Genomic DNA, 12,144 nt, shown 5'->3' with positions numbered 1-12,144 from the left:
AAACATGTGTCTGATGTATGCCCAGTCTTGTGACAATGCGTACAAGATAAAGTCCTTCTGTCCACATAAGTTCTCTTCTTATTTTGGAACCTGTCACCACTATTTCTGCCGTCCTTTGATGTAAATTGGTAAGCCATCTGCTGAGGAAGCGCACCAACTTCAGTATTCACTTGCCTCTGATTCTCCACTGTGAACAACATGGCGAACGCTCGTTCCAAGGTTGGTAATGGATCTTGCATCAACAATTGGCTTCTTTCGTGGTCGAAAATCTCATGGAGTCCCATGAGAAACTGCATCAATTGTACATGTTCATTTCTTTCTTCTATCGCCTTATTCACGTCACACGTACAACAGCCACAAGTACACCGCGGATTAGGCGCTAAACTTAGAAGCTCGTTCCAGAATTTCTTCAACTTAGTCACATAGGCTGTTAGTGATAGATCATGCTGTGCAATGGTGGATATCTCACGCTGGATCCGATATATCATCGGTCCATTACTTCTTCCGTATCGACTCTGTATCTCTAGCCAAAGTTCTCGTGACGAATTGACGAACATAAAAGATTCTACGATATCTCTCGAAATGGAGTTCCATATCCAAGATGTAACCAATAGGTCCACGCGGCGCCATTGCTCAAACGTCGTTGAACCTGTATCCGGCCTTGGAAGCGTACCATCAATGAAGCCAAGCTTCATTTTCGTTCCTAAGGCGACATAGACGGAACGACTCCATGTTAGAAAGTTGGTGCCGTCCAGAGGTGAAGACGCCAGTGTTAAGCTGGAGTTTTCCGAGGGGTGAATATAGAGTGCTTCTCGTTCCAGCTGTTCTGTCGCAGCTCTGCTATTCAAACTTGAATCTGCCATATTTCTTCAGTATTGTGTTCAATGTAATCAATACGTATCCCAGAGACCTTCATATAGAAGGCTCCCATGCCATGTTGGAATTCAAAAGAAAACGAATACAGAAAAAGTAGAAGAATTAGGGGAGAACGTAGAACTCCATCAAAATATCTCTATCAGAATTCGACGAAACTTGACCCAAACGTTGGTCTAGACCCATGAATTTGTGTGGTAAATTTGCTAAGCATAATAATAATTACAAGTTTGTATAAAATGGAAACAAACTTGCTCTAATAATACAGCGTAAAACACCTAAATTTTGATCCAAGAGTTCTTCAACGTCTGCTTCATTCTCATCAAGGTGTTGAAGCTGCTGCTGCTGCTGGAACTTAGATTGATGGTGAAGGTGATGACTAACTCCAATAGAGTTTCATAGAAAGTTGTGGAAAGGAAAATTTGAAAACAAAGAAAACTTAAGACCAATAGGGAATATCAAGAGAGTTGTTAAAGAAAAATAAGGACAATAAGAACTCGAGGAAAAGAAATTTTAGAGAAGACAAGCTTAGAGAAACAATATTTTTTGTTCATTCAACAACACAGAGAAAGATAAACGAAAGGAAATTGTTTTATCCTCTTAATAAAAGTGAGTGGGGAGCTTAACGAAGTCAATTTTTTCTATTTAAAAAAAAAATACAAGCTTGAGAAAACATAGGTTTGGAGATGACAATTTTATAAAAGGTTTAGCTTTACAAAATCATACTTGGAATATAATTTAAGGAATTTTGCAGAAAGGTGTATAAAGCGAAATCTAAAAACTCAAGACGAAGAGGAAATCGCAAAGACTGTTGCTAAAGAAATTATGTTCTGATTCATTCAACAAAATAAAAGAAAATTCGTGTCACGAAATTGAACGATTATAGAAAAGACAAGCTTATAGAAGGATTATTTTCCTGAAAAAATCACAAGTGCACGATCATTTTTTTTCGATGATTTCAGCTCCACATGCTATAATTTTAGTACGCAAAATAATTCGTTGGTTCGGAAGTCGACCAAATACTGATAGATTTCGACTCTATATCTATATAGATATCTATCTCCTGCCTTATACAAAGGGACAGTAAAATAATGAAGGCGGCTGATCAGCCACATTACATACTGATGCACATTTATAACATTTTCAGAGTAACATCACAACCACCAGCACACTAATTTTCAAGAAACATTAAATTGAAGGAAACAAACAAGTTATAGTTAAAAAGCAGCATCGCCAAGCCAACTTATACTTAACCAAAGCAATTAATAATCACACTCAGTGTTCTTGGAGATTCACCAAAAGTGCAAACACACAATCCCAAGACAATGTGAAAACAGATCAGAAGTCAGAAAATAAAAGGATTAAAGAACAAACCTGTAGAGGACGTATGAATTGAAGGCCGACTCATCCTTTACTCCACCTTCATTTCTTGAACCCTTTTCGCTTCACATTCCTTCCGCCCCCTAACACTTTCTTTCTCTTCTTCTCATAAAGCCCTTTTCTTCTTCAACTTTCATCATTCTCCCACGCCCACCACTCTCCTCTTCCTTCTTCGGCAACCTCATCCAATCACACCATCAATCAATTTCACCGGCCGATCAACCATCCTCCGATTCAACACCTTTATGATCATCCGGGAATTCAAGGGGATTGCCTTCCCAAATAAATTCCGATTCCAAGACTACTTGTCGATTTCTTGGACAGTTTTCTACTATTCTTGAACTATAAATACAAACATTTTGCAAGAGAGGAGTTTGAGGATTGACCATAGGAGTGGGTAACAACGGCCCTTCTTTGCGAGATTTTCTTGATTTGTCTTTTCGAACGTTGGGGAAAAGATGGTTCTGATTTTTTAGATTATTTGTCAAGAAGAAGAGAAGAATGGATTTTCTAATTTCATGATTCAAGAAACAAATTTCACTCTGTATATCAACTCCACCAAACTGATATATATACATTTTATAGAAAGGGAAGAAGAAGTAATTTATTAACTGCCTCCCAACGGCTAGTAAAGCAACAGTATTGAAGTTGCTATTTCACTACCTAAGTCGCAAGCACACAACTGCGACTACTAACCAAGAACGAAGAAAAGAAAAATACAACTTTGTGAAGAAACGTTCTTTGACAAAAGAAGTTGTTAGTGTCATTTAGAATAATAATAGCAACTTTTCTATCCTTAGTCTTCTGTCTGTTATTCAAAGCAATCTGCTGCTGTGCTGTTCTTGGAAGCTATTTACAGCCATTCTCATCACTATTGAGTTGTATGTAGCTTTGCACGGTTATATTATGTATCTTTCAATCACATGTTACTTTTGTCTTTTCGACTGTTGTCTTGAACTTTTTATTCAGACAAACTTTTTTTAAAATTCTGACGTTGCCTTGAAAGTTTCATTCAGACATACTTTTTTTAAAATTCTAAGCCATAACGGAATTGATAACTGGATTGATTCATATAAGTATATTAGTTAGTTATGGATGGAGGGTTTCTCAATTTGAAAAATTAAAGGCTATGATGGACAGATACATCTATATAGACACAAGTCATACAAAAAATCTAAAATCTCAAAAATTTAGAGTACGTAAAAGACACTCGCACAACTCTATATTCTCATAAAATTAAAATATGCAATACGAAAAATATTAAAAAAATATAACACTATGGAATATAAAAATCAAAATTCAATATTAAGATAAAACATAAATTAAACATGTTAGAGTTGATTGTGTCCCAAGGAAGTGGATGTGATAAACCGGAAATAAGACTGCAGCATTGGAAATTAGTAATTCAGGGGCATGATGTCAAAGTAGTTTCAATCATGATTGAGTTATGAACATTGATCCAATTATTCTGTTTATAATTACAATGATACTATCTATTGCTAGTGATTCTACCTATATAAATTTATGTCATACGAGTTATGAGACGTTGGATGACTACATAATAACACATGTTGGTAATTCCCGCATCAAGTTTTTCTATTATCTGCACACCCACTTCACCAAAACCAAAAGAGAAAGAACAAAGATTGGAAAGATTGCGCTTTGCAACAACCACTATGTATCTTAAGCATGTGTGCTCCTACTTGTTGAGATAAACAACGGAGCATGAGGTGTGTAAATGATTTCTTATACAAAATACCTCCCTACAATAAGAAAAGAGTGGGTCGAACTTTAAGCCTGGCTACGTCCCACCTATTCTCAAGAAGGCGTCCCCTTTCCAACCGTCGAATCATAAAAATTCAGCAATCCTCCACTAGGCAAATAACTTGGACGTTCAAGGGAGCCTTTGGCCCTAGTAGGTGTTATATAGCAATTTGTCTGGTTCTACAATCTTCCAAGGTGCTTGCTAGTTTGGAGGGGCAATCAACCTTAAGATTTTCTTCCCTTTGGATTTGTATAAGCTGGAAGCTTTCAATCCTTGCTTTTTTAGCTATGCTATTTGCCTCAAATACTGCACCATGCTCTTTCGTTTAGCTTCGTAAGGTCCTTGTAGTTGTTTAACTAGTGATAGTAAGTCTGAGTACGCTACAAGGTCTCTAGCTCCAACTTCGTGTGCCATCTAAAGGCCTTGAATTTGAATTTGATAGCGAACTCCATATCTTCTCCTTTAGGCGAGGTAATGACTATGCCTGCACTACTTTCTTGTATTGTGGTTGATCCATCTACATGGAGTAACCATATTTCTGTCTTTGGAGTGTCTTCCAAGAGTGTCCCTGTCATCTCGAAGACAAAGTCCGCCAAAGCCTGGGCTTTAATAGCTGTTCATGGTAAGTATGAAATTTCATATTCACTTAATTACTATCGCGCATTTTACCAATCGTCCTGAGGTATTTGGCTTACCCAAGATTTGCTTTAATTGTAGATTCATCCTTACCCCCATCGGGTATGAAAGGAAGTAAGGGCGTAACCTCCTAGCTGTGATTACTAACGCTAGGGCCATCTTTTTTATGGGGATACATCATCTCTCTTCTATATTGAGTATCTTTCTGACATAGTATATATTCATCTATTTTTCCTCGTCCTCTCGAATGAGGACAGAACTAACTGCTTGAGTATAAGAAAGATAAAGTAGAGGGTGTCCCCAGGTGAAGATTTTACCAACACGGAGAGCCGTACCAAATACTCCTTAAGTTTCTTAAAGGCTTGGTGACAACCAATATCTCACTCAAAGTTCTTTGCTTTCTTTAATATTTTGAAGAAGGGCAAACTTTTCTCTACATCTTTAAGATACAATGATTGAGTGCAGCTATCCTTCTAGTCAACTGTTGTACCTCATTAACATTGGTTGATGCCTTTATGTCAAGAATAACCCTGACCTTGAGGGGGTTGGCTTCAGTGCCTCTTTATGTCACCATGAATCCCAGGAAATTCCCTCCCCTTACTTTGAATGTGCATTTTTCTGGATTGAACTTTAGTCTATATTTTCTTAAGATTGAGAATGTTTCCTCTAAATCTACAATGTGGTCTTCAGTCTTTTTACTCGTTACTAACACGTCGTCCATGTAGACTTCAATGTTTTTCCCTAGTTGTGGTCGAAATATCTTATCTTCTAAATTAATAGGTGGCTCCTTTATTTTTTAAGCCTAACGGCATTGCTACATAACAAAATGTGCCAGCAGAGGTAATGAACTTGACTCTTTTTCGATCTTTAGGAGCCAGTATAATTTGGTGGTATCCTTGTGAGGCGTCCATCATGCTTAACAATTCCCATCCAGATGCGGAACCCACCAGTTCATCGATTTGATGCAAGGGATAACAGTCTTTTGGACATGCTTTGTTAAGATCCCTAAAGGCAATACACATCCTCCATTTTCCTTCTGGCTTATGTACCAGGATTATGTGAGACAACCATTCAAGGAACTATATCTCCTTTATGTGCCATGCTGTTATCAGTTTGTCTACCTCAACTTGAATTATTTTGTCATTCTTAGTTTCGAAGTGCCTTTTCTTTTGCTTTACCGGCTTGGTGTTGGGGTATATGTTGAGCTAATGAGTAATAAGAAGTCGTAACAAGGTGGTACAGCTGGATCATCTCCTTTTTAGGGAGAGCTAATGCTTGTTGGGTATTTTGGTTTGACACTACTTCACACCAAAGCAAAAAGAAGGGGCTTGGGTCGATCACTTTCAAATATTGGGGGGTCTAAGCGAATATATCTATACTATATTTGCTAACATTGGATTACTTCTTCTCGAATTGCATCTTCCATTTGGAACCGATTCGGGTAATTTTCTCCGAATTCCCAAGTATAATTCAGTCCTAGAGCCTTCAAATGCATATTAATAGGTTATGTTATGCACCAAAATGCCTACAAGCTGTACGACCTCGATCATAACTGTACCTTATACTCCAGGGGTGTTCAATCTTGTGAAGGGGTGTTTCCATTCTCTACTTCACATACTGCATCTTCTCCTCCTCCTCTTCCCATTGTCTGGCCTCATGCTGACCTCCTTCCTCCTACGCCTAAATCTATCGATCATCCAGCTCCTTATACCTGATTCTTTACAACAGCACACGCTCCCCTCTATTTCAGTTCAGTCACCTCCCATGCAATCTGATGTTCCACCTCCTGTGCGTCATTCCACTAGAGTTACACAAAGACCTGCTTGGTTAAGTGACTTTTTTTTTCATACTTCTTCTCCTCATTGCATTAACTTTACCTCATCTGCATACATGTCCTTTGCAGCCTTGTTGTCTATTTTGCAAGAGCCTAAGTCATTTTTCTAGGCGATACAACACCAGGAGTGGAGGGAAGCAATGCAGTTCGAACGCAAGGCCTTAGACCAGAACAAAACTTGGTCTTTAACGCGGATGGTACGGTGGACCGATACAAAGCTCGCTTGGTGGCGAAAGGCTTCAACCAAATCGAGGGGGTAGATTATATAGATAGCTTCTCACCCGTTGCCTAGACTATCACGGTTTGTGTTTTCCTTGCCATTGCAGCTGCTAATTCTTGACCCTTACAATAATTGGATATCAATAATGCAGTTTTGCAGGGGTTTTTGGAGGACATCTAGATGACTCCATCTCAAGGTTATACCGTGGCTCCTAATCTGGTTTTATAAGTTGAAAAGATCGTTATACGACCTTAGGCAAGCCTCCTGGCAGTGGAATGTCGAGCTCACTCTTAAGCTCACTCAATATGGTTTCATTCAGTCTGTCCATGATCATTGTCTTTTTATCAGACATACGTCCTTCGGTCCATTGGCCCTTTTGGTGTACGTCAATGATATTCTACTCACTGGTCCCTCACTTTCAGACATAGCACATGTCAAGCATTACCTTCATTCCCAGTTCACAATCAAAGGCATTGGCAACGCTCGCTATTTTTTGGGGTTGGAAACCGCCCGCAGCAGTGAAGGACTTTATCTAGGTCAAATAAAATACACTATGGATATTATTCAAAACACATGCTAGACCCACGCCAAGGCTGTTTCCACCCCTTTTTGTCAAGGTCTGAAGCTATATTTAGCTTATGATGGTCTCTTACCCCATCCTGATTGCTACAGACGACTTGTGGGACGTTTGTTATATTTAGGATTTACTCGTCTAGACATTTCTCATTCCGTTCAGCAGCTTAGTTAGTTCCTTACTCACCTGTGTGATTCGCATTGGCAGGCTGCCCTCCATGTGGTTCGTTACCTCAAAACTTGCCCATCAAAAGGCCTATTTTTTCCTTCATAGAATTCATTCGTATTGCAGGCGCATTGTGACGCAGACTAGGCCTCATGTCCTGATTCAAGGAGGTTACTTACTGGGTTCAATATATTTCTTGGTGATGCCTTCATCTCCTGGAAAACAAAAAAACAATCTACTGTCTCCAAGTCCACGACCGAAGTGGAGTATTTTAGCCTTGCTGCTACTGTATGTGAATTACGCTCGGTGACTTATTTGCTTGCAGACTTTGCTATCCCTTTCCTGCTTCCTATTGCCTTGTTTTGCGACAATAAGGCTGCCCTTCACATCTTGGAAAATACCGTGTTCCATGAACGCACGAAGGAGGCTTCATTTCTCCTTCATTTAGTTCGTGATGCATATAAGGAGGCTTCATTTCTCCTTCATATGTTCATAGCTCTTTTCAGATTGCTGATATGTTTACCAAAATTCTTCCTCTATTGCCATTCTCCACCTTCCTGTCCAAGTTGGGCCTCGTTTCCTTCGCTTCTGGTCCAACTTGTGGGGAGGCTGTTGAAGTTTATGATTCGCCCCCAAGTTCTGTACAATCCCAGCTGCTCCATCACTCTGCTACAGCTAATGAAGATGAAGGTACTGTAGCATACATGCTTGAAGCAAATATCTTGGATACAGGATAGGTCACATTTTGTGGAGCACGCTTTTTTCTTTTCTTCCAAGTTGTTGCTGACATGTCCGCTGACTCATATATTCGCAATCTCATTGATCAACATTGCAACTGAGTCAGTTAGTCAGTTAGGATTAGTTATGAGCTCCTCTCTGTATTTATACTGCTGCACCTTCGTTCTCTGTACAATTTTTCCATATACAATAATAGAGAATTACGGATTCCTCTACTCCTCCATGGATTCCTGTGTGAAATACATGATTTTCTTCTTCGTTCTTGTAGAATTCAACACAACATCATGCCAAAATCTTATAATTTAAACATGTCTACTATTTGGTAGGTTTAGTTAGCATAATTGGATGAGACTTGATGGCGAACAAGCAAATATACTTCTGTTACCGCTCGTTTACTTCGAGTGATGGGATTATGTTAGTATAGATTAATGATGAATTAAATGTCGGATGAAATAAAAATTATTAAATTATCATACTATATATTGTTTATTTGTATTGATTAAATTTGGGATTAAAGTTATTTTATGATTACTTGCAGTATTTATTGGAATAAGATAAGTGACAATTTATCAATTTCCAAAGTTACCCTCCTATTAAAAGCCACGACCAATAAATTTCTAAGAAAAGACGAAGGGGCTTTTTTTTATAAGTTATGAAAAAACTAGTGGCAATATGGACATGCAAAAAATAATCATTTGAGCCCATGCAGATGGTGAGTACAAACCCACCTCAACAGGTGGGTTTGCCATCACCATTTAATTACTAGTAGTAGCGGGCCTTGGCCATTAAACACGGGCCAGGCAAAATGAAAGTAAACAATTAATTAGTCAGGATTGGGCCGGATATCAACCATAATCGTGAAAAGTAAATGGGGTCTTAGGGAACTCGAGAGGATTGTACGGGCTCCAAGTTGAGCGTGAGAGCATTCTGTTATAGCCATTTCTGTACATTCAATGTACTCTACAGATAGAGGAATACATAAGAAATTGAAAGATTTCGTTGAAATTGTTCGTTTGGAAATTTCCAGAAAAGCTAATCATAGGTTCTTCTCTCCATCGGAACAATAGGGCCGTTATGCTCATTACTAAACTTGTTGAAGAGATGAAATATAACCAAGGTATATCTTTTTTATCAGAGGTTGAGTCGATCATCAGAAGAAGAATTAGGCAAAAAATTAGGATACATTCTGGGAAAATCAAACTTCCATCGAAGAGAAGCAAATGAAAGGCTTTCATAAAAATTCTCGTAGAATCTAAAATGAAGTTTTCATTCTGTACATGCTAGATCATGAATTAGTAACTGCATCCAATTTTTTAAAAAAATCCCAATTGTGTCGAACTTTTCATTTTTGGAATGGAATAGAATCAAGATTAAACCTTATTCCATAATATTTACATGAGGTTCCTCTTTAAGAAAGTCCCCGAGAGGGCTTAGTTGATCCATGATTTATGTTTCATCTTGAGGTTCCTCTTTAAGAAAGTCCCCGAGAGGGCTTAGTTGATCCATGATTTATGTTTCATCTTTCGTTTCTTTTTCGTTTGTTTCAAGAAATCTATCGATCAATTCGGATTCTTTTTTTTTTCTCTTGATTCTTTTCCGATCGAGATGTATAGATCCTGTTCATGGATTAATGAAAATGTGCAAAAACTCTATTTGCCTCTGCCATTTTATGAGTCTCTTCCTTTTTGCGTATGGCATCGCCACTCCCTTTGGCAGCATCCACTAATTCGGAACTTAATTTGAAAGCCATATTTCGATCTGGACATTTTCGGGATGCCGCTAATAACCAACGAATGGAAAGTGTTTTTCCTTGTGTGGTTCCTATTTCAATGGGAACTTGATTTGTCGATCCACCTACACGTCTTGCTTTTACTGGTATATCGGGAGTTACTCCATGTATTGCTTGACGTAAAACAGATGGTGGATTTGTTTATGTCTTTTGTTGAATTTTTTTCATGGCTCGATAGATAATTTGATAAGCCAATGATTTTTATTCCGTGTTTCATAATACAGTTAACCAACATGTTAACTAATCGATTATGATATATTGGATCGGATTTTGCTGTTTTTTCTTCTGCAGTACCTCGACGTGACATGAGCATGAAAGGGGTTTAAGAATCAGTTTTCTTGTCAGCTTCCACATTGGACCACATCAGCCCTAACAGGACTCCCCTGGTAACTAGGACAACCCAGGAGAAGGGAGACACCCCCAAAATCTAAGACTCTTAAACCTACACGGACTTCCCGCAAAATAGGAGTGCTCACATGCAAGGAATCATTCCCTAGGAAAAGACGTGTTATTATGAGCTAATCAGGTGAAGATAAAACCAAGTCAAGTCTTATACACACGTTTTTTGGCCCTTTCTTCTAAGGATAAAGGAGGTGTGCAGAGTCCCAGTAAAGGGGAGCGCCCCCTCTATACATACAAGCTCAGTCCCTCTATAGGGACACCCTCCAAAATCTGAAAAATCACTCTCTAGTCTTGCTTTAGTATTCGAATTGCACTCTGAGCATAAGTTTTTCTACGAATTTCTCCTCGATTTCTCATTACGATTTATCGTTACAATTATTTATTCCTAAATTCGAAACTAACTTGGGTGTCGAAGCGCTAACGCCTTTTTTTACAAGTTCCCCCTCTTAGGATTTGCATTCTTTGGATCCAAATTTGAGCATAATTTATATTCATTGGACCCATGCATTTTTTGGACACACCATTAATAATAGAGTTGAGCATTAATATTGAATTCAATTTTATCAAGAGATGGAATAGACTATCATATTGATTATTTTCTCTACCATCAACTTCTCTTTTATTCTACAATAATTTAATAATGAAATATATTAAAAAAAATTACTTAATTTTTTGGGTAGCTTTCGAAAAATATTTGAGTTTTGATCAGTATTAAATTTGAAAAAATAAAACTTCTGTCACATTTTTATAATTTTTTCAAAATTAAACACTCGCTCTCTTATTATTATTATTGAATGCCCTTTTATGAACTTTTTCCACATATGAATGTGGAGAAAAAAAGAAATATTCTATAAGAATTTTTATTTAAAAATTTGTATTTCAATAAATATACATAGTTTTTTCATTTTTCTTTTTAACTATTCACAAATTATAATATTAAGTAAAAATAAGTCAAAAAATAACATCCTTTAGTAGTGTTTTTTCTTTGATCAGGTAACAACTTTAACCCTTTATTTGTCAATTGATTATATATTGTTGTAATTTTGTTATATTTAATTAATTTTAATATTAATTATAATAATATGTATCTGTGTATATGTACGACTAATCATCATGTTGGGACAGTTGATGAGATGGATGTATGAAAAGAACCTTCTGAGTAGGACGGGTCTTACTCAGGAGTTTCAAGATGGTGTTGCTACATTTATAGAATGGCGAAGTGTCAACATTCATATGTGGATGGTGAGAAAATTAGGTGTTCTTGTCGAAAGTGCAATAATGTAGTTTTCAAAAACCACAGATGAAGTAATTTCGACCTATTTATGAAAGATTTTATGCCGAAATATTATAATGGGGCTTCTCATGGGGAGGAAAGGGTGCAGAAGTATTTTGAGGCTGTAATGGCCGCCCCGTTGCAGGAGGAGCAAACTCCCGATTTTCATGTTATGCAGGGGACGAGTACATCTTGGGGTAATGCGGGGTAGATGGATTGGGCGCAGAGGATAGTTTTTTATGCTGTCAGGCCACCTGTCTAGTCTTCTAATTATAACCAAGACGGTACGAGGTCGTGTCCTACTAATGTAGGTCTAGTTCATATTGCGATGGGGGCCCCTACAATTATATATCTGGGCTGACAGATCGATTGCACAATGTAATGCATGCTACCAAGCAGGGAACAGTTGCACCCAATCTCAATTGGGGGTTGTAGTTGAGTTTGTAAATATCAAATCCGAGGGCCATATTTCTCAGCATATATATGATCTAATGT

Source organism: Sesamum indicum, linkage group LG6 (genome assembly GCF_000512975.1).
Source record: "Sesamum indicum cultivar Zhongzhi No. 13 linkage group LG6, S_indicum_v1.0, whole genome shotgun sequence".
Classification (NCBI taxonomy): domain Eukaryota; kingdom Viridiplantae; phylum Streptophyta; class Magnoliopsida; order Lamiales; family Pedaliaceae; genus Sesamum; species Sesamum indicum.
The sequence above is the reverse complement of the archived record's forward strand: the minus strand, read 5'-3'. Positions refer to the sequence as shown.